This window comes from Erithacus rubecula, assembly GCF_903797595.1.
Source record: "Erithacus rubecula genome assembly, chromosome: 3".
In the NCBI taxonomy this organism is placed as follows: Eukaryota; Metazoa; Chordata; class Aves; order Passeriformes; family Muscicapidae; genus Erithacus; species Erithacus rubecula.
In genome coordinates, this window is record NC_136689.1 from 37,907,603 (window position 1) to 37,934,764 (window position 27,162).

Here is a 27,162-nt window from a genome sequence, read left to right on the forward strand (position 1 = left end):
AAAACTGCCCCTTATTGATAGAAACCCTGAAACATATGCTTGCAGCTTGATGGGAGAGATATCCTGACTCATGCAGTCCAGGTCACTGATGCCCCTGAAAATCTGAGTAACAGTACCTGTTGTTTCTCACTTTCATCTGGGTTTTCTGCAGTAACCAAAAAATTTCAGGGTAGAAGTTATTATTTTAATATACAAAAATTTTAGTACAAATAACAAAGTTGTGAGCATACATTTGATGCTGAACTTTACTAGCTTCTCATGGAGAAGTCCTGAAGCACAAGAGTGAAGAGAATGACTTAGCTCCCAACCTACATTTTCCTTGCTGATTTAGGTTGACTTACTGTGATTTTGTCATCCTGTGAGGGTAAAATTAAGTTAAACGTGAAGCATTCTCAGTGCTCCAAAATAATATAATTGCAGCCAATATTGGAATTTCTCCTCTGTCTGTAAAAACTTGCAAATTCTGTCTTCTCAAAAGTTACCTTCTTTATAGAGACTTAATATTCTACTTTTCCAGAGCTCTCATAGGCATTTCTGAAACGTGCTGGAAGGGGAGCATGACACTTAGAAAGGAGTTCCTTCAGCATGAAGATGATGTCAGGTTTAGGGATCATTCTGGCTAACTAAAGTTAGAACCACTTAAATAATTGCTTACATTAATGGATACAGGTAATAAGGAGATTAAATTATATTCCTTTTCACCATGGGCAGTCTTTTCTAATATTGATGAGCTTCTTATGGAGATCTGAGTCATTTTGAGCTTCAAACAAGTATTGTTGTTTTTTGTTTGTTTGTTTTTTAAATGAAAAGCATTAGTATCTTCCTTCAAGAAGTTTTAACTCTGCTCCAAAGCTTCTGGAAAACACTCATAAGGAAGACTCAGAAGGAATTTATCCTGAGTGATGGAAGCCATAAGCAGTGGAAAAGAGAGGTTTTAACAGGAAATACTGAGAAAATGTTTGTCAGTGCCTGCAAGTAGAGCTGCTTGTTTGCTAATAAACTCTTATAATGTAAAAAGGGAGCTTTCCAGTGCACACATAGCAAGAAAAAATTGTGTTCATGGTATCATTTCTGCAGAATTCTTACTTAAAATAAAAATAAACGCTGAACTCATGAGCATGCAAAGTAGGAATTCTAGCACTGACTGCATGTTGGTTACCAAAATGAAATTATTGTTGCATTGGGTTACACTGAAAAGTTCCTATGAAAACTCTTGTTGAGGTCAGGGTCTAATTGTAGGGCATATGCTGAAAAATTATATTTAATATGCTATTCTACCTCTCATTCTAAGCAAAAGAGAAAGTTTTGTTGGAGGCTTTCCAAGTCTCCATGGCAAGAATCTTCAGTTTATTTGATGCATACTGTTCTTAGTGTCATTTGACTTGTGTTTTGCAATTCATAAATGAGGAAAGTGTTTTCTTGCTTCCAGGATATGAGTGTAGAATATCTCAGACTGTTTGAAAAAAGCAAGAGGCAACTGAAATAACCCAGGCAATCTTTCATCTATTTGTTATTTTCTGGTTTCAATTTTCTGTGTGTGATTCTAAATTCTCCCTCAAAGATGTGTAACTATGGCTAACAGGTTTCACTGGTCTTGATCTAAATATCTTGTGTGATGTTTCTACATTTTCTGATGCTTATAAATTTTTTTTCTTGAAGTTGAGTGTTCTTTAGCATTATGAACTATCACTATTGGAGGTCCCATGAATTGCAAAGAAGTCTGCAGAACTGCATGATAAAAAGATGCCTGCATTTCAATTCAAGTATCATTTCTATCTTTAATGTTACTTGATGAGATGGCAAAGATTCTTTCCAAAATCAGAAAGATTGATTTATTAACCTCTACAGCCTTTAGCTGTCAGGAAATAGATGAAGTCTTATTAATGATACATAGGAAAGTCTCCTGAGTCAGGTGTTTTCTTTAGAAATGCCCACTGGAAATTCATCTGCAGTGAGCATTGTGGTTCTTTAAAAGTGTTGTTGTATGTGCCAGCACATGTGAAAAAAATTCTTTACATCACCCCTAGAAACCTGTTTTGCTGGTGGCCTAGCAGTTTTGAAATGGATTGATCTTTTCTGCTGTTGGTTTTTTTTTTATAATGTAAGGAATCCCTAGCAAAGGCTGCAAAACTTTGTACTGTGAGGCTGTGGAAGCCTGGATGTGGGTTCCATCACTGAGGCACCAAAGGAAATCGGTTTTGCACCTAAGTTTTTTCTGAACTTAAAGCTTTGATATGGGCTGGTGAAGTTGCTTGCTTACTTCTGTATTCCCCTTTTCCTGCCATAATGCACAAACTCTTGCTTTGGAGATGGAAGAGTCTCTGATAGCAGATCAGCACAGTGCTCCTCCCTCCACTGGGATGCAATACAACATTCCCTGCCTTTGGAATATGCAGCAAGTGCTACGTTTTGTAAAATGGGGTGGGAAATTTAGTTGGAGAGAACATAGTTACAATGGACTAGAAAGTGTGGGGCAAACCCAGTAATCTTTTGAAAAGTGCTTTATATATAAAGATAAGGGACCAAGACCTTTATTTTACACTCTCTCACGGGTCTGGGGAGAGTTTGTACACCAGTGCATATGCCTTTTGGAGAATAAATTGATAATTTTTGCTGCCCAACTTCACTCCATATAGCCATACTTTTAACTGGCATAATCACAGTTGATTTGTTGCCACAGCTGATTTCTGTTGTTAATTGCCTGCTGGAAAACTTGGATAATTATCACAGAAAAAAATGAAACAGTAAGCACTTCTCTCTTATACAAAAGGACAAATATCTCTCCCATATGTAGCAGTTTCCCTTTTTCATGATCTATTCCATACCACTTTTATGTGAACTGATAATCATACATTAGATATGTAATAATTCAACTTCTTTAGTTTCATGTAATTTTATCTCCATTTGAATACATAATATTTGAAAATATCTTCTGCCAAACTAGAGTACAGCTTAGGAGTTGGGTTTTTTTGAGTAAAAATCATAGGCAATATATTGGACTGTGATTGTTAAATAAAATACAGATGAAGAATGTAAAGAAATGTTGTTCAAGATACTTGTCATCTCAAGTGCTTGATTGCTTTGAAATAGTTAGGATACCAAGGGTGGAGAATTAGACAATATCTTGCTTAAGGTTCAGCTATTTGAAGCACATTGTCTTCTGCTTTAAGAGCAGAGGAAAAATTTCTGCTGCTGTGTTTGGAAAAATCTCTTCCCCTTCTTCACTTCCAGTTTAAATATTTCACTAAAGGATCCTAAATGGATATGTAGTGGTGTAGATGACAGAATAGGAATGTCAAATTCAGCTCTTGAGGATGATTGGATTTTGGCTTATTTCAAACTCTTTAAGGATATATCTCAGTGTGTAACTGTGAAGAAAGCAATGTGAGAAAGTGGTGTCTTTTTCCTTACAGTTTGAGATTCTGTTCCTCTTTGACATGAAATTATTTGGGATGAGTGAAACAAAACATTTTAATTTGCTTCCATGTTTTATAGGTAACAACTTCGAGTTGGGATTACCAACTCGATTACTTGTTATTCCAAGTGCCAGGTTTTGGGCAAACAGAATCCCACCAATGGTCTTTTTATCTAAGATGGTGCTTGCAACATAAACTAAGTCTAGAGCTTGAACATCAGGATTGCAGATTTCCTGTGCTTATAGTATTATTGAATACAGAGATAAATCCAATTAAGTCCTACTGTTGTACTGAGTTGCTAAGAATTTGGCAGGACAGGTTACTCTGGTGAAGTAAAAATATTTTTGGTAGTTGGAAGCACTCACCTGTGCAGTACCAAAATATATATTTGTGATGCAGTCATTGAGGGATCTATGAGAGTCAAGTTCAGTAGGAGTTTATGCTTTAGGATAAGACCAGTGAAATTATTTATAAATATATTTTTCATATTTTATTTTTTCTTTGTTGGTTCATTTGCAGAACTAGGCAGTTAGTGTCCTGCAAGGTTTGACAGCATGGAAGTTTTTTACATGAGCACATTTAATATCCTCACACAATGGCTACAGTTGTCAATTCCATGCAAAGATAGTAAGGTCATTTAAAACACATGAGGAATTTAAACATCTTCCACACTGGCAAGGATCTTCTGATCAGAAAAGAGACTAAAGCTTTTCCTAGAAGAAATTTTACTGGAGAAAAACGGACTTTGTTGTTAGAAATAAGTAAGCATAGAATTATACACACTGATCCCTAGATGTAATGATGGGCTAGTTACTAGAGAAAGGGTGGTGGATTATGGCATTAGTAGATAAATGGTTATGCTGGTAACATTTTTGAAGGACAAAAGAACTTTGTGAGAAATACAAAACTCCAAGGAATTTTGGAAGCATCAGAATTATTTAGAGTTATTTTAGAAACAACTTTGAGAAAACAGAAAGAAGGGTGGTATATAGTTTTAATGTAAGACAACCTACAGTTTCCTATAGCAGATTAATGGTAGGTCTGGTGTTTAAAGCTGACAATAAGGAAAGAAGACTGGAGAATCTTGATATGTTGTCAAATATATTTAGACATATTTATAACTAGTGGGGGGTTTTTCTTACATTTTTCCTGTTTTTAAAACAGTTGATCTGTAGAAAGATGCAAAACCAAATGATAGTTATTTCAAGCCCCAACAGATAAGGCTTTAGCTTTGATTCAAGGTTGCCATACTACATATCCCTCCAAGACATGCCTTAGGACATTAAAATGAGTGATGAAGTCTGTCAACTTCTACTTACACTCTATCCATATGTTACCACTTGCCTTTCACACTTCACTATCTCCAGCACTCAGGATGGGCACTATTATTCACCTCTGCCTATCGCTGAGATATTTGCCTTTTTAACAAATATGTTGTGTTTAACTACAGTCTGAAATGAGAACAGATGCAGTGTGGTATGTGTTGGTACCCATGGGCTGTAGCTGGCCGTTCTCAGTGGGTAGAGATGTGTGTCCTGAAGGGAGGTTACTGTTGTTGAAATGTACATATTGATGGGTAGAATACTGAAGAACAACTTATAAGCTGTACTCCATTCTGGTGAGCTTTCTCTAGAAAATGCAAGCATCAAATTATGTATGTAGATTGTTTATCTTTTTAAGAATTTTGCATAAAAATGCAGCACACTTGTTACTAGGAAGCAAAACTAGCATCTTTCCTTGAAGAGTTTCCTTACTCCCAAAGCTTTCTTATGGCATGGTATCCTTTTTTCTTGAACCTTCCTATAGATGTGCTCTGGCCTGACACCACCATAGTCAAAACCAGCTGTTCCTCTGATTTTTCTCACAGTTCTTTCCTGTAAGATGTGCTTCCCTCTCTCCACCTTGCTCCTTTGCAAGTTACTTTGGCCAGTGTTATAACATTCTCTCGTTTTTCATAATTATTTTGGAATGTAATTTGGATGCTTAAATCTTTTAGACTCAAGAGCACAATCCAACGTGGTCTTGTGACTGAGCTTGAGAAGTTACTACCTCTTGATTTCTATCTGAAACTGCCCCCTGCCAAGCTCTGGTAACAGATGGATTGAGATTTTCAGTCAGGGACTGTATTTTCTGTATACAAGTATTGTAATACACAGTGATGATGAATCTTTCTCACATATCAGTTGGTTTTAACATCATTATCCCTGATGGATTACTGGATATCACAATTGGGGTTTTAACCCAAAGACCACTAAATATTATGGTTTACTTTTGTATGAATTCTCAAGTGAATTTTTGAATGAAGCAAAATCCTGAAAATGTTGGAGAAAAACTGCCCTGAATCAGTCTCTTATTTTGCTTTCCAGTTTTATTTATTTTATTTAGAACTGTTGGCTATAATTCTGTCTTTATGCAAGTGACTGTGCCAATTACAGATGAGTAAAGAACATATCTTCTGTTTATCAAGATTCCTTCAAAAACATGGAGTACACAATGCTAATATTATTTTGCATTTTAATAATTTCAAGATTGCATTGGCAATATAACTTCTATTTTAAAAAACCAAACCAATCAGCACTAGCCTACTCAAATGCAGTCACTTTTTCTAAATATGGATTGATTCAGACAATATTTTGTGTTTTAGTATACAGATAGCTTTAATGTTACTGTTTGTTTGGATGATTAGTGTTTATGCTTTGTTGCAGATCTATGACTTTCTGTCAACTGAAGTTAGAGAAGCTTTATTACAATAGCACATCTTTGAATAACAAACTACTCAATTGTGTCTGTCAATGCTTTCTCACTTATGACTTGTACACATAATCAACAATAGTACCCTTATTTTATTGGAGATTTTATGTATGCTCTTTTTAGCTCTCAAATCATCACAGTAGTTCCAAAATTAGCTAGCCAAATGTGCTGTTTAATATGGGGACACCATGTTAATGAATAGTGATTAATATCCTGCTTCAGGACTGGGGCCAGAATCTTTAATATCTAATAACTTGATTATTCTGCTTTTTTATGCCCATAATCAGGGGATTATTCAGCCTGATTAGTTCTGTGCACAGATTAGGTGCCAAGAGGTTCCTGAGTGAACCTGCCTGTGGTCTCTGATTATTGGAAGAGATTGCATGCCTGCTGCCTACAGGTGCACCCTTAGAAGTGAGTGAGGCAAGGACCCCTGTACCCATCAGAAATGCCCAGTGGATTTTTAGATGGCTATTCAGAAGCAGTTCTGTCTGGTACAGCTTGGACTCCTTCCTTCTCTTTCCCTTCCTTCTTCCCTCCCTCCTTGTCTTTACTCAGGGACATATAATTCAAGAGCTGGAGCAGGGCACCAATGGAGACAGTGCTGGATTCTCAAAGCTTAAAGGATTGCTGCCATTATATAAAAGCATTGCATAGCAACTTTCTTAAATCAGGTGGGGTATCGATTGCTTTTCTGAAGGGGATAATTGAATCTGATAACTCAACAAAGAAAGCAATTTTTTTGAAACACTGCCTTAAGAACTGTATTATCTAAAAGACATATTAGATGGATGCAGCAACCAACATATTTGCCAATAGCTCCATGAATGAAGTCTGTTCTTAAAAGCTGTTAAAATACAAACATTTTGCATTTTTTCTCAAAAAAGAGGGATAGATTAGGTAAAAATAATTTTTTAAAAGCTTTCTTATTTGTCCTTAAATGCAACTTCCTTAATATGCTTTTCAAAAATAGCCTGTGCATACTAACATTTACAGAAGGCTCATGAGGAAATTCATGTAAAGTCAGGACTCCTGATTTAAGAATTGCACTTTACACCAGTGCTTAAAGCTAAGAATATTTCTGTATGCTCCACTGGATATGACCAGAAAAAAACCGATGTAGGGTAGATGCAATATCTGATTTGAAAATATGCCAAGTGTTTAAACTCCTGAAGGAAGTTCGAGTGTCAGTGTATTAATAAAGTAAAAAGTCTTATCTTATAATAGCAAAGCTGATCTCTGAATCTTCTGGGTAGGTTCTTGGGCTTGTCGGTAATCCAAGGCCAAGGGAATTTGAGATCATCAGGACACATAGAAAACTTGAAGGAATTACTAATGTAAGTTTGAGATATGAAGGAATATTGGCCCCTGGGAGTGGTGTTGGTTAACTTAGCAAAACCCTTGAAACTGAAAGCCATTCTCACATTACTACAGCCCTTGAACAGAAGGGTGTGACAATCACAGCATTATAGACAGATATATGAGAACATCAGTATTACATTGACCTGAAGAATGAACAGCTGGATGCTGTTGGGACTTGGATTGGTACAAAACAAGGTGATCAGATGTCTCCAATTTTGTTTGACTCATCTGTGGATGCTGTAACTGTATAACTTGGATGAGCAAGGATGTGGGTTTCAGCATTGCTTGAAAAATAGACAACTTTGATCTTTGCACACAGCTTGCTTCTATTGAGTGGATCCTGTGTAGGAATGCAGAAAAAATGCTGAAACAGGGGAGGCCTTCTGTTAGCTAATTGGCCTCAAGACCACTAAAGACTCACATGATCAATTACTGTCCTACATGGGCAGTTAACAGTACTCCCTCAATATGATTGAACCTGGTAGCCCTGAAAAGTACCTGGACTATGTATTGTCCCACAGACTGAAATATCAAACTCAGAATTACTGGAAAAGATAAAGGGATGGTTGTAGCAGATTGGAAACGCTCCATTTGAGAGATTTTTATAAAGCTGACATCCTGAAAGGATATACTATTCTGTGATTACATCAGTTTGGTCTGGCAGGTAAGGCATAACCCATGTTTCTGGAAACCCTGGACTTGTAACATTTCCTTGACAGCTGGTCAAATTGCATCTATTGGAAGGTACCTGCTAAGCCATAGTGCAGCATGTGATGTGGGTATTACCCACTAAACTAGGTATTACCAGGCTGATCTCAGGACTGATCCCTAGTGTGGCCAGCTTTAAGATTGCACAGAATTGTGCTGCCTTTGGATGAGACATCAAGAGCAATTGCTGGGCAGGATGGCATTGAGACAGAGTTTGAAAGATTATGATTTGCAGTCAGAGGTGATAAAGATTTAATCTTTGAAATATTTTCAAATTCCATGTGTTTGAAACCCAAAAGAAGTCACAGTTATATCAGAGGAATTATGTGGTGAGGAACCAGACTTGGAATGGGAGATAACCACTGCAAAGGTAATTTTTCTGAAATCCTGCAACTGGCAAAACTAAGAATTCATTATTTGGATCGAGTTTGTTTCCCAAGGCTATGAAACTTTCAACTTTGAGGACATCAGTAACAGCTGGATTGAACATTAGAGGAATTCCCCATGGGAAGCTCATTATAGAGGAACAGCTGAGAGGCAGTGCCTACCCAGTCAGGGAGTTTCTGATTAAGGATAGGCAACAGATTCAAGTCATGCAGACACTGCCAGGTGCAGAATGAGACCTGGGCACATTTTATTGCATATGCCCTGTGGTACAAGATGCTAAGATTGAGAGACATAACCAATTATATGACATCTAGGTGAATGAAGCTCTAAAGAAAAAACTGGTAGTATTTCAGGAAACAACGTTTAAAAATGAATATGAACTATGTAAATCAGATATGGTATTTGTTAAGGAAAATCAGGCTTTTGTAGTAGATAGCAAAGTTAGATATGAGAGTAAATCAACATATTTGAAAGACAGAACAACATAAAAATTAAAGAAATATCAACATCTTAAAGTTCAAGAACTGGCCAAGGCCACTAATATTTAATTTCTAATATTTCCTTTACGAGCATGTGGGAAGTGGTTTGAAGGAACCAATTAATTATTAGATGGATTAGGACTCTCTACAGTTCCTGAAAGGAAAAAGTTATTCCTGTCATCATGAACTTCACTTCATTGGACATTGTACACATTTTTGCTAGTTGAATTTGGATTGGTTTAAAATCTTTATGAATTGTAGTTGTATGTACTGTTGAATTGTACATAAACTTATCCCTTCTATTCATTGAAGAACAATGTCACTGTGTATGCTGCAAAACAATCATCTAGTTTTATAAGGTTAAAATTAGGAGGGTGTTGATAGTATGGACTTGGAATCATGATGTATCATCCATCCTGTCAGAAGACAATAATTACTGATCTTTACTTGGGTGAATGAGATGTCTGTCTGTATTTAATGCAGAAAACCAACACGTACAATTTATATAGAATTTGGTGACTGGCTTGCAAGGAGGGATTGTATCTGGCTCATAAAATGATGCTTTGACTCCCTCACACTCTTCATTCTGGCAGTGCTCACAAAAGCACCTTGTGGAATGAGCCTGTTGGGGCCACCATTGCTCACTCTTCCCCTGACACAGGAGCAGTGTGGTCCCCTCAGCTCCAGGGATGCTCCCAGGTTCAACCTCTCCAACTGGGTTTTGTGTGAACTGGGGACTGAGTTTTTCTTCCTCTCCTCAGGAGGGACAATCTGATGTGCCCATTATTGCTGTCTTGTCAGCCCATTATGTTAAGCAGCAGAGTTTCTGCTCTGGTTTCATTTAGTTTGAAGCCCTGGTGATTGTTTTATTCTTGCAGGCTGGTGTAAAACAATGCAATAGGCATATTTACAAAGGGATCCATGGGGCTTTAGCTACACAGTGTCCATTAATTTCAGCAGAACAGTCAAGATATTATTCTCTTATCATACTATGTCTTGTTTAAGGTACGTTTTGTGCTACTGACTTTCATTAGACTTGTGTGTTATGTGTTTACTTCCTATACCATCCTATCACCTTTTCTATGAAGGTGCCACAAAGTTGCAAAGTGAGTTTACTTAATGAGGCACTTCTTGAGTATTCATAACATTCTTGAAGTACTAAAGATTACTTTCAGATTGGTGAAATTTCTGTTCCAAAGGGAATCTCTCAGTGTCTGAAGTTTAGTAATAGAATCCTAGAACCATATAATCTGAACTGGCACGCACAAGGATCATCTAAGTCCAACTCCCAGCTCTGGTTTCTACTGCTTCCTTGAAGTTTGTTTCTAAAACCACCAGCACAGGTTACTATTGTATGGCTGTGGAAGCTAAAATAAGATTTCAGTCTTGCTATCCTTCACTAATAGTGCATGGGGAAAATTTTCAAGTACTTGACTGTTGTTTCATTTACATGCTTAAGCTATTTTTTTAGAGCAAGAAAAATAATAAAGAAATTACCCAGGGCTACAGAACATAGCCTCTGTCTGATTTAGTGGTTCTATTACCATTGTGATTCATGGCTAATTCATACAAATGAAATTAGGTTATATATTATTATTAGGAGATTAACATTTCATGAATTTAATAAATGCTTTCATGGCTACTCTGAAATCTAATTCCCTGGCCTAAAATGTCACTGATGTCTGCTTGTTTTAGGCAATTTAATTCAGTTTAGTAGTGCTGGGAGAATGTTAGCTGAGATTTGTTTTGAGTGGAGTCTCTGCCCTTTTCTTCTATCCTCTGTTCCCCCCCTCTGTAAATCTAAAATGCTATAATGTTAGAATGATGCAGGAAAAACCCTCTGTTAGCTGACCACATGCAGGAGAGAAGGACATACTAGTTTGCATCATCAGGACTGAAAATTTCACCTTGTTAAGAATAAACCTATCAGATACATATATATATATATAAAGTAAATTTATGGTATTTTGTGTAGGCAGTGGTTGTATTATATTAACTTGAGGATATGATCATTATGTTGTTCTCCATGGCGTAATATGATTTCTTGAAGGCCCTCAGCAGTGTTCATTGCAGCCTTTGAATGGATACTATTAAAGGCTTTATTCAATTGTGGTAAATATAAACATGTAATATTATTTCATCTCTAACTCAGATTCAGATTTATTCATTTTATGGATGAAACAAGGATGTCTTGCTGTATTTGAGTATAAACCTTGTTCTTTTTTCTTCCTATAGCAGCTTCTGAAGGATTCTGCAGCATTTGTTCAATCTGAATTAAGACCCACCCTGCACCCACACCTGACAGCCTCCCCATAACAATTGGCACAATTAAATTTTATGGACTTCTTCATGCCAAAGTTCTGCCTCTGCCCAACTTTGGTTTGGTCATGGTACCCTGGAGCAACTGAAGCCATAGCCAAAGCCCAGAAGTGCAGGGTTTTTTTGTCCTGTTTTTTAAACTTAGTTGCAGGCTTTTTTTTTTTTTTTTTTTTTTTTTTCCCTCCTGCAACAGGGAGCAGTGAGAACCAGGAGGAAGGAAAGGACCTCTTTGTCAAGATCCATGCTTTGGTGCCTGGAGTGCTTTTGGAGGGTCTGTGAGAGTGGGATGAATCCCAAACAGGTTTAAGAGAAAGATGGGGCAGAGCTGGGCTGGAGTTGAATTTGGATCAAAAATCTTCTCATTGGTGAACTGTTACTTAAAAGAAGGCTAGATTGATTACAGGATTTTAACTCAGAAAAATAGATAAACCATTAGTTGTCACATGAAACAAATGGCTTGAATGCCAAAAGCCAGGAAATAACTAATTGAGCTCTAAAGGGAATCTAAAGCCCTGAAGAAAATTGGCTGTATTCAAACTGCTCATCATGGCCAAGCTTAAAGGGCCTGGCCAAGCCCTAATGTGCTTTACAGCTATTAGCTGTGGGTGATGGTGCCAAGTCACAGCCCAGCTCTTTTGCTTTGCTGTGCCTGAGGGATGCTGGGTCAGTGCCTGCAGACTGCCCCACGCCTGTGTTTTGGAGTTTCTGGCTTCTCCTCAGCTCCAAGACCAGAGGTTGTCCCTCTGTGACTTGCTCCCCTCGCTGGCTTCCCTGGCAACAGTGGGGGCTTGGGAGAAGAAGCTGGATCAGGCCCTGAAACCTTGGCTGGGAGATCATAAACCAGCATACATTTCTTTATTCTCTGCATTTACAGATATGATCTCCTTGAGGCATTAAACAAGAGAGAGCACTTTCTTCATTTGAAAGGAAGAGCTTCTGTGACAATTCCTTCCACAAAGGTAGTGTAGTACCTTTTAGGCAGTGTGCATTTCCCTTACCTGCAGTTTTCCATGTTTCCAGTGTAGCTGTATTATTTCAGAGATCCCTTTCCAAGTGGATATCAATCTCTAAATGATATCTGAGCTACTCCTCACTCGCTCTCAAAATCTGTTCCCTGAATCATCTTTATTACAGTGCCTAAAAGACGTATATGATACATTGTTAATTGGCAGCTGGGGATCACTTATCATTATTGATTTACTTTTAAATTACTCTGACAAGATGAGGAACAATAAAGCTGAGCATGTAACTCGCTTTCATAATGGCATATTGTTGCTGTTATCCTCATGTCCATGAATTCATATCTGCAGTATGCCTAAAATCACTGACTTGTTTTTGTTCTGAGACAGCCATCTGCCAATAGGCAGTGCTTTTCTTTGCCATTCAACAGCAACTGCAATATTCCCCTGATAGTCCTTAGAGAAATGGAAAGAATCTGAAGGAAAGAGTTCATATTCTTACTGAGGTTTAGTTTACAATGTTTTGAACAGAACTGATGAAATGAAACATCAGATTGTAGCTTTTTTTGACCTACAATCCTATTTGAAGTAAAAACTTGTGTTCTAACATGGGAATGTTCCTGCTAAGCTGTCACAAGTTTTTGTGTTTATTTTTACTGTTTTTTCATGTGCTAGACACTTTTTGATTTTTTTATTAATAAAAGTCTTAAAAAAATTTACGCTTTCCACATATTAGTGGGAGAATGGAACTTAAAAATATTTATTCATGTAATTATGCCAATCCTGAATTATATCCAAAGATAATTTATTAAATACTAAAAGCTCTAAGCTTTCAGGCTTTGTGATTGGTTACATTACATGAATTTTAAAAAAGCTCAGATAAATTTTTTCCGCTAGTTGAACTGATGAAAAGAAGTTGATTGTGGTGCATGTCTGTGTGCTGACCTGTTTGCCTAAGGATCTTAAGGGGAAGCTTTGCAAGACCCAACAAAAAAAATTCAAGAAGAAAGGGGAAAAAATCCCAAACAAGTCTTCCTAAAATCCTCTTGTGGACAATCTTGGAAAGAAGAAGCAAAAATACTAACAGGAAACTGCAGCTGGTGCCTCCCAGCTCTGTGCCACCACTATGGGTGCTTTGGTCCCAGATGCTGCTCCAGTGCTCACACATGAGAGACCGAGAAACTCTGAGCTGATGCATTTATGAATCCCTGATAATCTTAAGCATTTTTTAAAAATCTTAATTTAATTTTTGTTGCTTGTATTTTATTAGGGTGAGAGATATCCCAACTTTAACTTTAGGCCACCAGTACATTTAAGAGCTTTGTGAGCTCCTGTAAAACATATATTGGCAAAATAATAAAAAAGAAAAGTTTTGCAAATGGAAATTCTTCTGAAAGCATGGCCTCAGATACCTCAACTTTTGGAATCTACATTGGGACTTCTAGGAGCCTTAGAGCCACACTGTGTAAACCTGCAGCTACCAAAAAGCAGCTTTCCCAGAAGGAAGGTCTAGTAGCTTGAGATTGCAGATTAGATAACTGCTTCACTGCTGTGTGAATGCACTTTAATTTACTCTGACTTCAGAGCTGGAGATTCAGTAAATTGATTGTTACTTTCTAGAATCTGCAAACAGATTATTTCTTGAAGAAATGCTGTTGATTTAATACTTTTTGTAATTGAATTGACTCTTGATTCTTTGCTGAGGTTAGACCCCTGGTTTGATTTTAAATTTGGCAGCAACTTTTTTGATTCTTAATTTAAGTTAAAGTTAGAAATAATTAAACTATGGCAATATTTTATTTTTATTGATTTTTTGTTTTAATTTGTTGTCAATGATTTTAATAGCATTCATACAAAGAAGTAAAATCAGTTTTCTTTTGGTAAGGAATGTGGATCTTAAATCCTCTAAGAGTGCATTCACTTTTTCAGTTCTTGATTCATAAGCTTTGGGATAATTTAATTTCTAGGCTTATATTGATTTTAATTTTGATATTTTAGCCATTTAGATGCATAAAGATTGAGCTTCAGCTAAGCTGGAGTATATGGAAAGGAATATAGCCACTACCTGGTGATGTAGTTGAGCAATAGGTTCATACAGGTCTCATTTGACAGCAGGTGAAAGCATTTCTCCTTCTTCAATTCCTTCTGCTTCTATTTTAGGATAGCTTTGCTCTTACTAATTTTCATGTGTCCTTTTTATATGCATCCTGTTAAATGAGAGTATAAGAGTAGCAGCTGCATCCCAGTGGTTGGAAGACTTGTATTCATGTGTGTTCCCATTAAAAAAAAATAGTCTTGTGATATTATTTTGCTTTTGATGAGACAGGCTGGGTTACACTATTGGGCTTCTGTTCAAGAAACTGCATGGAAGGGTACTAAGGTGCCACTGAGCAGGGTCATGGAGAGAAATTTCTTTTTTGTGATATTCAGTAGAATAACTAAATAAGTATTCCTCTATTTTGTTCCAACTTTTTGATAAGGAGAACCAAAGCTGAGGGAACCCTTGTGGGGAAGTGCCAGACTTCTGCGCTTGGAGCAGAGCCTTTGTGTTTGTTTGTGGGAGGGCTGAACAGCACAGGAAGAGATCTCAGCTCTCTGCAGGTACTACTGGGTTTGGATACTGCCTTAGTTTTGTACTTTGTCATTAATTTTCTTAGCTGTTGTGTCCCTGCTGGCCTCAGACTTGCTCTACACAAGTCAAATTGCAGGCAGGGACAGACCAACAGTTTGGAAGGGGCTTGCTTCATTCCATGCTTGCTTTTTTGGACAGGCTTTTCCTCACGGGATGGTAGATGTGACACAGTTACCAAACTTTCCTTACACATCTCCTGGTTTTTAATGAGAATTTTAGATGGATAAAAATGGCATGGAAGAGCTCCCACATCCTCTCTTATTTGTCTTGTCTGTTTTAGGTGAATATTAATGTCATAATACCCAACACCATGAAGGAGTTTAAGCTGCTTAGTGGTGTAGATTTATCACAGAAGACCTGGACTATGACCATGATCTTGCAGCATTTATTCTCTATTTCTGTGTAAGTACTGCTTACATGGTTGCACCTGCAGCACTGAAGAAATAATTTTGGAGTATTAAACATCTCTTGCATGTCAAGATTTTGATATTGCTTTAATTCTCCCACCATCACTAGTAGTCACTTGTTTTCATGACTGTTTCAGTCTGTTGCTCTACTCCATAGGCAAGATGTTAAAACTTACTCAAAAGTGAGAAACAAATTGCACATTCCACTGATTTTAATAAAAACATACCTAATCTATTCCAGGAGAGAACATGCCTGGCTTCTTCTAGAAGGTACTCAGTTTTCTTTCATAATCCATTTGGAGTTTTTGTATGAATTAAATTAGAGGTTGTTGTCTGCTTTTTGGGAAAAATACCTTCTTTTCCAAAGTAAATTTAGTATTATTGACTATTTTAAGATTAAATACCTCTTCCAGCCGGCAAAGGATTTTATCCTTGTGACCAGAAATTTTCAGAAAATCTGCTGCAAAAGCTGGGAAAGAGAAATAATCTTTAAAAAACCTGTTAATTATTTTCCTGGAGCATGTTTAAGCCTGCAGCTTACTCTTTCTCAGAGATTTAACAGTTTAGGAAGCCTTATCATTAAGCAACTGCAGGAGACTAATTTTTTTCTAAAACTGTGGAGCCGTGGAAGAAAGATATGTCTGTATCCATGATTGATCTGCAGTGCTGCTCAGTTGTTATATGACTCTGCTAAATGTGTGCAGTTCAAGGCAGGGTTACTCCCTGATAAGAAAGCAATTCAGGCACCAGGGCTGTGTGAATATTTATGTCTGTGGTTTCTTTACACATGCTGCTTAAGATTGACTGTGGTTCAGAAAAAAATGACATCTGCAATACCTGGTTTTTGCAATACGTCATGTTTATAGATGTGCTAATTTCTTACTCCTCACAACATTCTAACCTTTGCCACTCTTCTTTGGCAGTCTCTTACTCTCCTTTATTCAAAAACCAACTGTGTGAATATTTTATTGTCTGCTTCTTTGTTATTTTCTGTATTTAAAGTAATATTCATAGCATTACTTATTGTCTTCTTTCAGCTGGCATTCAGTCTGTTATTTCCAAGTGACTGCAAGTCAGTCACCTCATCTAATTTCTTTCCTTACAGCCAGGATAACATCTCAGTATTCATCTGGTTTGAACTGGATCAAATGTTGGTTGTTGGGGCTGAGAAACCACGGAAGAGAGTTTATAGTTGTTCTGACACCTCATATCTAGTTTTTATAATTTTTCTTTCTTGTACAACATTTTAGCTGCTGGTGGCAGCTTTCTCCAGCAGCTAAAATTATGGAAGACATACTGGTGGTAAGAGGTTTGGGAGGATTTTCTGCGTGGTTGTTGCACACACAGGTTGTTCATTCTGCCTGGCAGTGTCTGTGCAATATTTTCCACAGGATGCTTCTGTTTGTCCTGTATCTGCAGGCTTCCATGGGCCCCTCCTGACTGAGGCATCTCCTCCAAGCAATGGCAATCACTCTGCCCATTTCCAGTCTGTTCTTTGCATTCCTGGGATCAGCCCCACTGTGCTCAGGGCCCAGCAGGGCATTTCTGACCCAGGTAATGTGTTAGCTCAGAGATGCCAGGCTGTGCACCCAGGACCAGCCAGCCCACCTGGGGCCCCACCAGGCATCCCAAACCTAGCACTGCAGCTCTTCTCTACAAGCACTGTGCCAGACCCTCAGATGCTTTCTCCTCAGCCTTCCCTCAGCGATTATCTTCCCTAATGCATCCATCATGATGTATTAAATTGGTTAATTAACTTATCCACTGAGCATGAACTCAGGCTCCTGCAGCTGGCAGCATGAGGCATTCTTTAGATATGATGCAACTTTAAATGTTGTCTCTGATTATTTTCCTCTTAGAGTAGCAGACTTATATTGTGTTGCCCTTGTTACACCTTTGATGAACTTTGCATATCTATTAGCCTCCTATCTAGCCACTTATCAGTCATATTCTCAAGTTCCCCACTGCTTCTGTGGCACTGCAAGTATAATTAGATGTAATATTTTTCCAGGTCTGCACCACATTAAATCTACATGGCTAAGCAAAAATAGTTTGATCTCAAAGTAGGAGTTTTTTTCAGAATTTTTCTTACAGCATGCTCTATATAGTCATTGATTCATTCAGTTAATTAACCAAATTAAATATTTAATTAATTTTCAACTTTAAGATATTGCTAGGTATTTTTTAGGAACTGAGAACATTTTACAGCTGTGGAACAAATTAAAAAAGAAGTCTGCACTCTTGCCTTTTCTGCTGTTGTGAGATGAAGACCCTGTGATAAAAGTACTTTCATTACTCTCATAAATAATATTGGTTGTTCCCCCCCTCCTCCAAAAAAAACCCTCAACCAACCCGAAACAGTCCACCTGAAAGAAAAAGATAAGCATGAAAATTCTTTTTCAACATATACATATATTGCTATTCATATATGCTGGGGTCTATGTATAATATATACATATACATATATATATACACAAACACACACACACATCTGTGTCTGTATGTCTATATCTCCTATTGATCTTGAGAAAGGTTTTATCCACATGGAATATTTTATTCTGTGAAGTGAATACAGGTAGGAGTATGTATCAGGTACTTTCCCAAAGAGGCATCTGTGGGACAAAGTGCTCTGTCCTCAGTGCTGGTCAGTCCCTCATGCTGGGTGGGACACCCTTGGCTGCACCTCCCTGTAGGGAATGACTGGTGAGAAGGGCAGGCAGCTCTGGCCTGGAATGCCTGAGGACTCAGCATCTTTCTTTGCTGCTGACCCAAGATGATTGCATGTTCCAAACTTTGTCTCATAGTATATGGATGAGTCACAACCTCTTTCCTCACCCTAAATTTTTTTTATTCATTCACATTACTTTGATATACTTCTTTGAATTTTCTATACGTTATTTTTTTATACTCTGAAATTTCTTTCTTCATTGTTCTACAATTTTCAAAGAGGAATAGTGTGCAGTGGTGCAGCAAACTTCTTATTTCTGTGGTTTCTTGGTTCTCTGGTTTAGAAGATCCTAATTTTTTTTTTCTTTTTGTCTGGCTTTCAAAATACAATTGCAAATGGCCTTTTTTGTTCTGAATAAAGAACTGTACTATAAATTAAAACAACATACATGATCTTTGACATCCAGGAATCACAATAATATAACAAACTCAAGGAGCTTTAGAAATATGAGTTTCTGAGTACTCAGATATTTCACAGTTTCACTCCAGTCAAAAATAAATGTGCAAATGTGCAAAAATTTGCAGAAAGATTATCTATGCTAACATAAATTAGAAAAGCAGTGAACTGCAGGTAATTAAGAATAGCCTGGATACTGCAATTCTGAAAGTAAAGTGAGTATGTAACTACTTCAACTTATTAGTGAAGAGTTGAACCTAAGCTGTTTTGAAATCATTTTATATCTTGCAGTAATGAAACTCTTGGACCTAAGACCTCCTCTGCAAATGCTCCCATCCATTGCATTGGCTGTGCAAAATTCTGTTGCTAGGACACGATGCTACCAGAACTTTATCTTATTTCCTTCAGAGCTGGTATTTTAATGTCTGAGACCATGGCTCCTCCTCAAAGAAGTACTCAGGTGTTTACTGCTGGATCTCTAAGTTAATGTTTGCTTGCATATATAAGACATGAGAAGAGACTTCTATTTCTTCCTCCCTTACAATGAAATGTCATAGAATCATAGAAAGGTTTGAGTTGGAAGGGATCTTAAAGATTATCTAGTTCTATCCAGCACCCTGCCAAGGGCAGGGACACCTCCCACTAGACCAGGTTACTCAGATCCCCATCCAACCTGGCACTGAATGCTTCCAGGGATGGGGCTTCCACAACTTCTCTGGGCAGCCTGTTGCAGTGTCTCATCACCTTGACAGAGCAGAATTTCTTCCTGACACGTAGTCTAAAGCTACCCTCTCTCCATTTAAAGGCATCACCTCTATCACTACATGCCCTTGTAACAAGTCCCTCTCCAGCTTTCTTGTAGGCTCTCTTTATAAAGTCTCCATGGACCCTTCTCCAGGCTGAATGACCTCTCCTTGCTCAGCCTGTCCTCACAGTAGCAGTGCTCCAGCCCCTGGATTATCTTTGTGATGTTCCTCTGGGCTCACTTCAGCACATTCACATCCTTCTCATGCTGGGGGACCAGGTAAGATGTTGCTCCTTGTTTCAGTTTTCTTTGGTAGCTGTATATGAATGAGGAATGGAATTTGTTGGAAAACTTCTTGCTAAAACACTGGGAACAAAACATTAGTAAATGTATGCCTAAAATACATTTGGGTTTTCCCAAGTGATGATAGCTGTGGGCATGCTCAGGAGGTGAAATCACAAGAAAGTAAGGGAAAGTTAGGACATAGGTGTTTGGATATCTTTTCTATGGGTGCGAATGTAATCATAGAGCATGGCAAAAACAATTTACTGAATGAAAATTACATGGATTATAAAAGATCTTGAGATAAATTCTCTCTTATGTGAAAACTTGGATTGAACAGCTGCTTTTAAGGGTCTCATCCCAATGCACTGCTGGAAGCCAGTCTCAACTTTTTACTTTATGGCTGTTCAGTATACTTACAATTAAAAGGCCTCTATGTGTCTAGCTCCTAGGAGCATAAATTCCCACATGCACTCTCTTTAAACATAATGAAAAGTGTTTGGTTTTTGTTTGGCTTTTTTGTTTGTTTGGGTTTTTTTTTTTTTTTTATGTCTGAATAGCAAGTCTTTTAAAGAGTGGTAGTTGGAGACATGAACATACAGCTACAAACACTTAGGAGCAACTTAACTTCAGACACAGACAGCGGACCCCTTTTGGCTTCCTGACATTCAAAAAGGGAGAGGCAGAGAAATGTTGAAAGTTTGGAGTTTAGTATGTACTTTGGGCTGCTAGAGAGAAAAGGGTGACTATTTGATTTTATGCATTTACATGGGGTATATGCAGCTTAGGAGCTAAGAGGATAAACCTCAAAGGGAACTTTATTCCTGTTGGGTTGGAGAGGGTTTTAGCTGCCTCAGAGATGATCCCACTGCTTGAGCTGCCTTCTAGGGGCAATGCTGGATGGCAGCTCTGCACATCATGGGTACTCAGTTAAGGGCAGCCAGCTAAGCACACTCCTGCCTGCATGGAATGTGCATTTAAAAGGAAATGGGCTAGGCAGAGTCCACTGCATGGGCTGACTTTCCCAGCATGGGTTTCATTCTGCAGTGGAATGACACCACCCTTGCGTGAGACAAATAGTATCCATTAGAGTTAAGTGCTGCTGCTGGGCTGGACTTGTGACCTTCAGCTGCTTGGCAAAATGGGTGCAGGATTCATCTGTAGCTAGTATTGTTCAGCTGTTTTTAATTTATTTATTTATTTATTTTTAATTTATTTTTTTAAATGCAATAGGAATTTCCTTTTTTGCTGATGGAGGCTCCATTTATCCAGGACACGGCTTCTTTCTGCAGTGTCTGAGTTTTGCCTATAAAATTTCTTGTTTGTTTGTTCTTTTTTAATTCCCAAGGCAGAAATTGCTTTTCCTTTACAAAAAGAAAGTGTTATAAGGTAGCTTTGGAAAACTCCATATTATAATATTTATACAGGAGGAACAAAAAATATGATGCCATCCTAATAAATAATGTAATGTGTATTAGACTCTTCATTTCTCAGAGCCCATGGAAAGAATCTGGCTCTGTGTTTGTTACTGGCTAGTGTATATTACAGGAATATTTTTACTAGATTTAAATCCAGGGGTATAAGATACCGTTCTGAATTTTCCATATACAAAGTAGTCATACATAAAGTGTCTGCCTCCTGGGCAGAGAAACCAAGCAGTAATCATACATCTGCGAGTCACAGAAATAAAATGGACTTGAAGGGCCTTTAATGCACATTTCATCTCTTCTTTATTCTGTTTCAGCTCCCGGGCTTTTGGTTTTGCAATAACAGAGGCTGGAATTATTGTTGGGTGGGAACAAGATGAATGCTAACAATCATCTTCATCCTGGGATGCTTTTGCACAAAAAACACGAGTTGCAGTAAGTACTCTCACTAGTTTAAAATAATTGTATTGACTCCATCTATGGACTATGACACCAGTAAAATCTGTGAGACCACACCATACTTGCCATGTCTCTTGGCACTGGTAGCATGCCCACCTCTGCTTTTTAAATTTCTTTGAAAGCTTATTTGTACATCCACAAATTCATTTCTGTCTTTGCTAACCTGACACAAATATTTTGCACAAGCTATTAATTTGAACCTGTATGTTAAACTCTGGAGATTTGTTTGGGTATGTTTTTTTGAAGCAGATTTTGTATCCACTTAGAATGGGATCATTAAACCCTGAAATCACAGGCTATTCTGACATCCAGAAGACTTGGAATTTATTTTGTTCCCTTCCAGCAGGCTTGGGATTTTGTTAGTGTTTTTTTTCTTTTCTTTTTTTTTTTTTTTTGTGTTTGGATTTTTTTCTTTTAATATGTGCATCCTAAGGTCTGGGCTATGAGCAAAAATTTTAGGATTAGGATTGTAGCTGAGCTACCATAGTGATGAGGGTGGTAAGACTGTGCAGGGACATACCCACCCTGCACTGCAACTTGTTGAGTTGCCATTAGCTCTCAGTCAGTTTGCAGAGGAGGCTTGGGAAAAACTTGGCAAGACTGGACAGCCACTGCACGAGGTTTCCCCTGGTACACGGAGGTTGCAGAGAGGAGGAGGAGGAGGAGGATGTGCAGAAAGCTGCCCCAGCTCAAGTACTCTGCTAGGTCATCAGCTGTGCAGTGCAAGAAGGAGCCTCCCCAGTGCCTGGAGCTGGACTAACCCAGACTGGCAAGTCCAACTGCAGGTTTGGCCACTCCTGAGAGCTCTGCTCCCAGCAGCTTTGTGATGCCCAGTTCTCACCTTCTGTGGGAACTGCAGTAGCCCCTGCAGGTGGTGGATTTGGAGGACAATAATGTCTCCTACTCTTATCCTCTTTTAGCTTTCCACATTGAAAATCACTTTCAGGAGCAATTTTGGGAGTTAGGCCACGTGTCATAGGCACTGGGGAGACTTTGGCTGGGGGCAGTTGAGTGAAATTGTCTCTGAGGCAGCAGCTGGACTTCCAAGGGTTTGATTTTTCAGCACAGGGAAATATTTTTGACTTTCAAGTTTAAGATTCTGTTTTATCATCTGTTATGTCATTGCAGAATGCCTTATTGAAAAAGATTTGAAATCAGCACCAAACTCTGCTAAGCCAAAGTTAATATTGGCTGAAGTATAGGCAAGGCTGTAACATAAAACCAGGATTTTCCAGACTATGTAACAGAATTTGTTATTCATATGTTCCACATTAACCTCTCCTGAATTAAAGCTTGGCCATTTGCCTAAAATTCTGCAGCATTTGGGCTCTGTGGGGAAGGGAGAAGGAAGGATCTTTCAACCCAAAGACCTTTTTTTTTTTTCCCTAATTGTTTAATTTGAACCCTCATCTGAAAAACAGAATAAAGCTAAACAGGTTTCCTATTAGTGCTTAAGGGCTAATGAAATGGTTAATGGTTCATGTGATCTGTCTGAGATGTTCACACAGAGAAAGTTGTCTCAGATTTTGGAAGCCTTGGCGAAAAAATTCACGCATCCTCCTTTCAAAATCTCCATCTTCACACTGACTTTTGCAGAGCTATTCAAGTAGTGGATCAGCTTTTGGAACTCTGAAAAACCAACTGAAGGATTTATATTTATATTGCAGTGGCACAAAATTAGGCTTCCTTTCTTTCCACTTCATACTCTTCTTAAGAAGAGATAAGATGGATAAAGAGATGTGCTTTGAAGCTGGAAGTCAGATGTCTATTTGCAGAGTCCCAGCCTCCTGAGGGAACAAATTTGGACTAGGAATCACAGGGAGGAAGGCTGTCAAGAGCTTTCCCATTGATTTTCCCAGGGTGCCTCACTGCATTTGATGGCTATAGCAGAAGATTCCCCAAAGGGGTAGAAATATTTTGTCAGATACTTTTGAATCTCCAAGCCTGGTTTGGATAACAATGTCAAGGAACATTCCTGAAACAACAGTGCTGCATTCCCACCTTGAAAAATGCGCCCTGCTTTTGCCAAATTTCAGTAGGAGCACAGGAGTGCTCATCCTTCAGGTGAATTCCATAGCAGTGTTACCAGGCTTTTACCCCAAGCAGCAAGAATAGCACATCAAGGCCAAAATGAAATTCAGGTACCTGCAGTTGCTTCCCAGGCTTTCTGGAGTCCCAGGAATACATGCTGCTATGCATTCAAGCAGAACATAAACAGGGTTAATTATCACAGGATTGGCAAGAAACTATATTTCTTTTCAACATGAGTTCTGCTTATGGTCAGCCAGTTGAGGACTTTTGAAAAGCTGTTTATCCATAAGAAATCTTGGAGAGAAAGCAAGCGAACTTTTCTGAAGCCTTCCCCTTTTTATCTTATTAGTAACAGTTTTTTCCTGGGTTGCTATTTCTCTTCCATGATGTGCAGGTGTCTTCATCCCCCCTATTCACTGCAGCTACAAGAAATACTGTGTCAAGATCATTCTGTTTCCTCAGATTTTCCTGCCTGTCTCTGGAACCATGGCAGAGCTCAGCTCTTGGTTCCCTCCCACCACAGCCTTTGCTGCTCTGGCTGTGAGGTGAAGAAATAAACACTGGGTGGCAAAACTCCACCTTTATTAGAAACTTATTAAGCCATTTAATGGGCTGTAAGTCATATTCTTCAGCCCAGAAGGAACCCAGACATCTATACAGAGAACTCAGAGTGCCAGGAAAATGAATAAAATGTTAATTATCCCATTGTATAAGGCAGTCAGCAATAATGATGCATTCCCATGCTCTTAATGGGTTCAGATCCAGATGAGAACTAGGTTGTTCTGGAATTGCACTGGCCATTCTTACCTCCACAGGATGTGAAGAAGTGGAATGTGTTCAGGAAAAGATACAGAATTTGGAATAAACAGGTTGAATTTAAGAGTTCTTATGTTTTTTATTCAGTTGAATTATCCTTCAGAGTTTCAGAATCTCTGCATCTGCTTGTGAATTTAAAATTGCTTCCTTTCAAATTAAAAAAGAAGGGGTGACTATGATAGCAGACAGAAAAGAAGACAATTGTTCTCTCATTCTGTTATCAGGAGACCAAAGGGACAACCATTTAGAGAGAGGAGTTTAAAAAAATAATTTAGAAGTGATTTTCTGGTATTTTATTCTATTCAAATTACAATAAAGCTTCAAGGGGGAGGAGTGGATATGAGACCAAGCACAAGCAGTAAAACACAAGCAAAAGCAATAGAGATTATTTTTTTCCCCTTTAATAATTAAGAAATCATCTGTCCCTATCAATACAGTGTAACAGATTGCTCTATTCTGAAAGATTCATCCTGCACAGCCAGTTGCTTTCATTGCAGTCATAGATAATCTGAAGACAGCTTTGCCCAAGCTACCAATCTTGAGCAACTGCAATAAATTGTAACACAAGTCTCTATGTTTCCTAGTTATGTCCTAGAACTGTTCTACCCCACTCTTAATTTACTCAGTGACTGGTAGCAGACCATTTGTGGCTGGTGATCAGCACCTGGGGTGTCCTGTAGTTCTGGCATGTTCTCTTGTGCTCCCAGAGGTCCCTGTTGCCCTTCTCTGGACTGTTTCAGCAGCCTTTAACATGTCACCTCTCAGTAGCACAACTATTGCTTTGTTAGTGCAGCCTAGTCTCTCTGCAAAAATAATGGCCCATTAGGAGATACAGATATATGGCAATATCATTGTTGTGCTAAGACATCTGTTTTACAACAGGCACATCAGTCTGTCACAGGATACTGTTATTGCCAAGAGTAAGCAAAGTTAAGACATCAGACCTCTGTATAAAGATTGAGACTATCTGGAGTTTTCAGTAATAACATCTATAACTTTGAAAAAACTGTCAAGCAGTAGGGAAGGATAATTAGCTTCAGTGGGTAAGTCAAAATGCCCTAGAGGCTGGGAAATGTCCTAATGTTAGAATAGGCATGAATGATGCCCAGTACCCCTTTCTGACTGTAGCTGGCTCCTTGGGGAAGCTGCTGCTGTGCCCTAGTGGTGTCTGGTGGGCCAGCTCAGCTGGGGCTCCTGCCCCATTCCTGTGGCTTTGAGGTAGGGCAGGAGCCTGTGGAGGGAGATAGGGAGAGCTGCAGAGAGGCTTCAACTGTCTGTAAGCACTGTATGGAAAATGGAGGCTTTGTAGTACTCCCCAGTCTAGCAAGCTGAGGTATAAAAACACCCCTCAGGGAGGTGTTCTAGACACACATCAAAATGGGAAAACACTGAAAGTGGCTGCAGCCAGTCACTGGAGCAGTTTGTGAAATGGTGGATTCCATCCTTCCAGAGACTTTGGAAATTTTCTCCTCAAAGAGATATTTTGATTCATTCAGATATTAACTGAGGACTTAGTGTTCCATAGTTTAGAGCAGCCAGTCCTGGTGGTCCTGTGCAAGTCTGGAGACCCCACCAGCTGTTTTGACTCTGACTTCTCCACAAAACTAAGAATATAAAATCTGTCTCTGCAGAGTTCCATTTCAGTTCTCTCCAGGAGTATGTTTTACTGTGGCACTGGACGGAAGACTTACAGGAAGAGAGGTCTTTGAACTTTATGTCCTTGCAGGGTCAGGTACTCTGCACTTGTTATTTGCACTTGCTGAGCTGTACAGTGAGAACAGGCCCCTAAACCTTTAAGCCTGTGGGTGATTCTTCCCTCCTCCATCACAAAGAAAGAAGTGTAGCTCCATGTGTTTGTTGTAGAAACTGCTTTGTACACAGAGTCCAGTGGAAATCATGCATGGCAAGGAATTGGAAGGATTTTCACTGCTTCTGCTGTCCATCCCCTCAACAGGGAATTTGCACTTGCTGTGTGATGTTGCAGTGAAAGTTTTGTTATGGATGTGTATTTGCTGCTGGCTTCTGCTGCTTCATGCATCTGTCTTCACACTGGGCTGCAGGAGGGATAAGTCAGAGTGCAGCACCTGGGAAAACACAGGCATAAAGAGGGAAGTGGGGTCATCAGGGAGCAACTCCTTTAGCTGGCAGGAGTCTGTGAAGAAAACAAAACTGGAGATAGAATAGAAACAGCATGTAGGGACTGGAATGTGCAGTGCCCAGCCTAGAAATGTTTCGTGTCCCTGTTTGCAGGGCTGCAGACGGGGCTGTCAGACCACGGGGTGGCAATATTTAGACTCAGTGTGCAGAAGTTAGCCATTTGAGGGAGTCGTGTTGTGCTCAGCATGCGGTAGAGATGGAAAACAAAATGACTTCAGTTACTGTTCTAGTTAATACTTTGTGTTCTTTGTTGTATCTCACAAGAGGCTATCACCTCCTGTGATGAAAACAGCAGGATGTCTAAGGATGCAAGTTGTATCCTTTCTGGTCCTCTCTGTCCTAAGTTAAAGTCTATACCTGCATTTATGTATCATATACTGTGTCTTTCCTAGGAGGAAAACCAGCCACATCTGGAAGAAAATAGCTTTAGGTGCTGGCTCCTGTGAAATAATGATATTCAATAGCAGAGTCAAAACTTTGTGACAGAGTAAAAATCTTTGTAGAATAAAATAAATAAAATGTGGTTTTTTTACTACTTGGTGCCAGAACTATAAGGAGAAGCCTATAGACCTGTGGTAAAATAAACACCAGCAGTTTTTTGCTAATGATGCAAAATGAATAACCTTTTGCTAATAAATAGGAGTGGGACAAGAAATAGAGTGCCATCTTTCCTAAAATTACCAGTAAGAGCATGGATCAAA

At 38.7% G+C, this 27,162-nt stretch overlaps 1 long non-coding RNA gene across 1 annotated transcript; it reads left to right on the forward strand.

The window, feature by feature from the left end:
• Nucleotides 1-13,401: 13,401 nt before the first annotated feature.
• On the forward strand, nt 13,402-19,557 carry LOC306800686. The gene is made up of 3 exons (XR_013773904.1): nt 13,402-14,085; nt 15,294-15,415; nt 19,443-19,557. It is a non-coding gene; the product is annotated as an uncharacterized lncRNA (long non-coding RNA).
• The last annotated feature ends 7,605 nt before the right edge of the window (nt 19,558-27,162 follow it).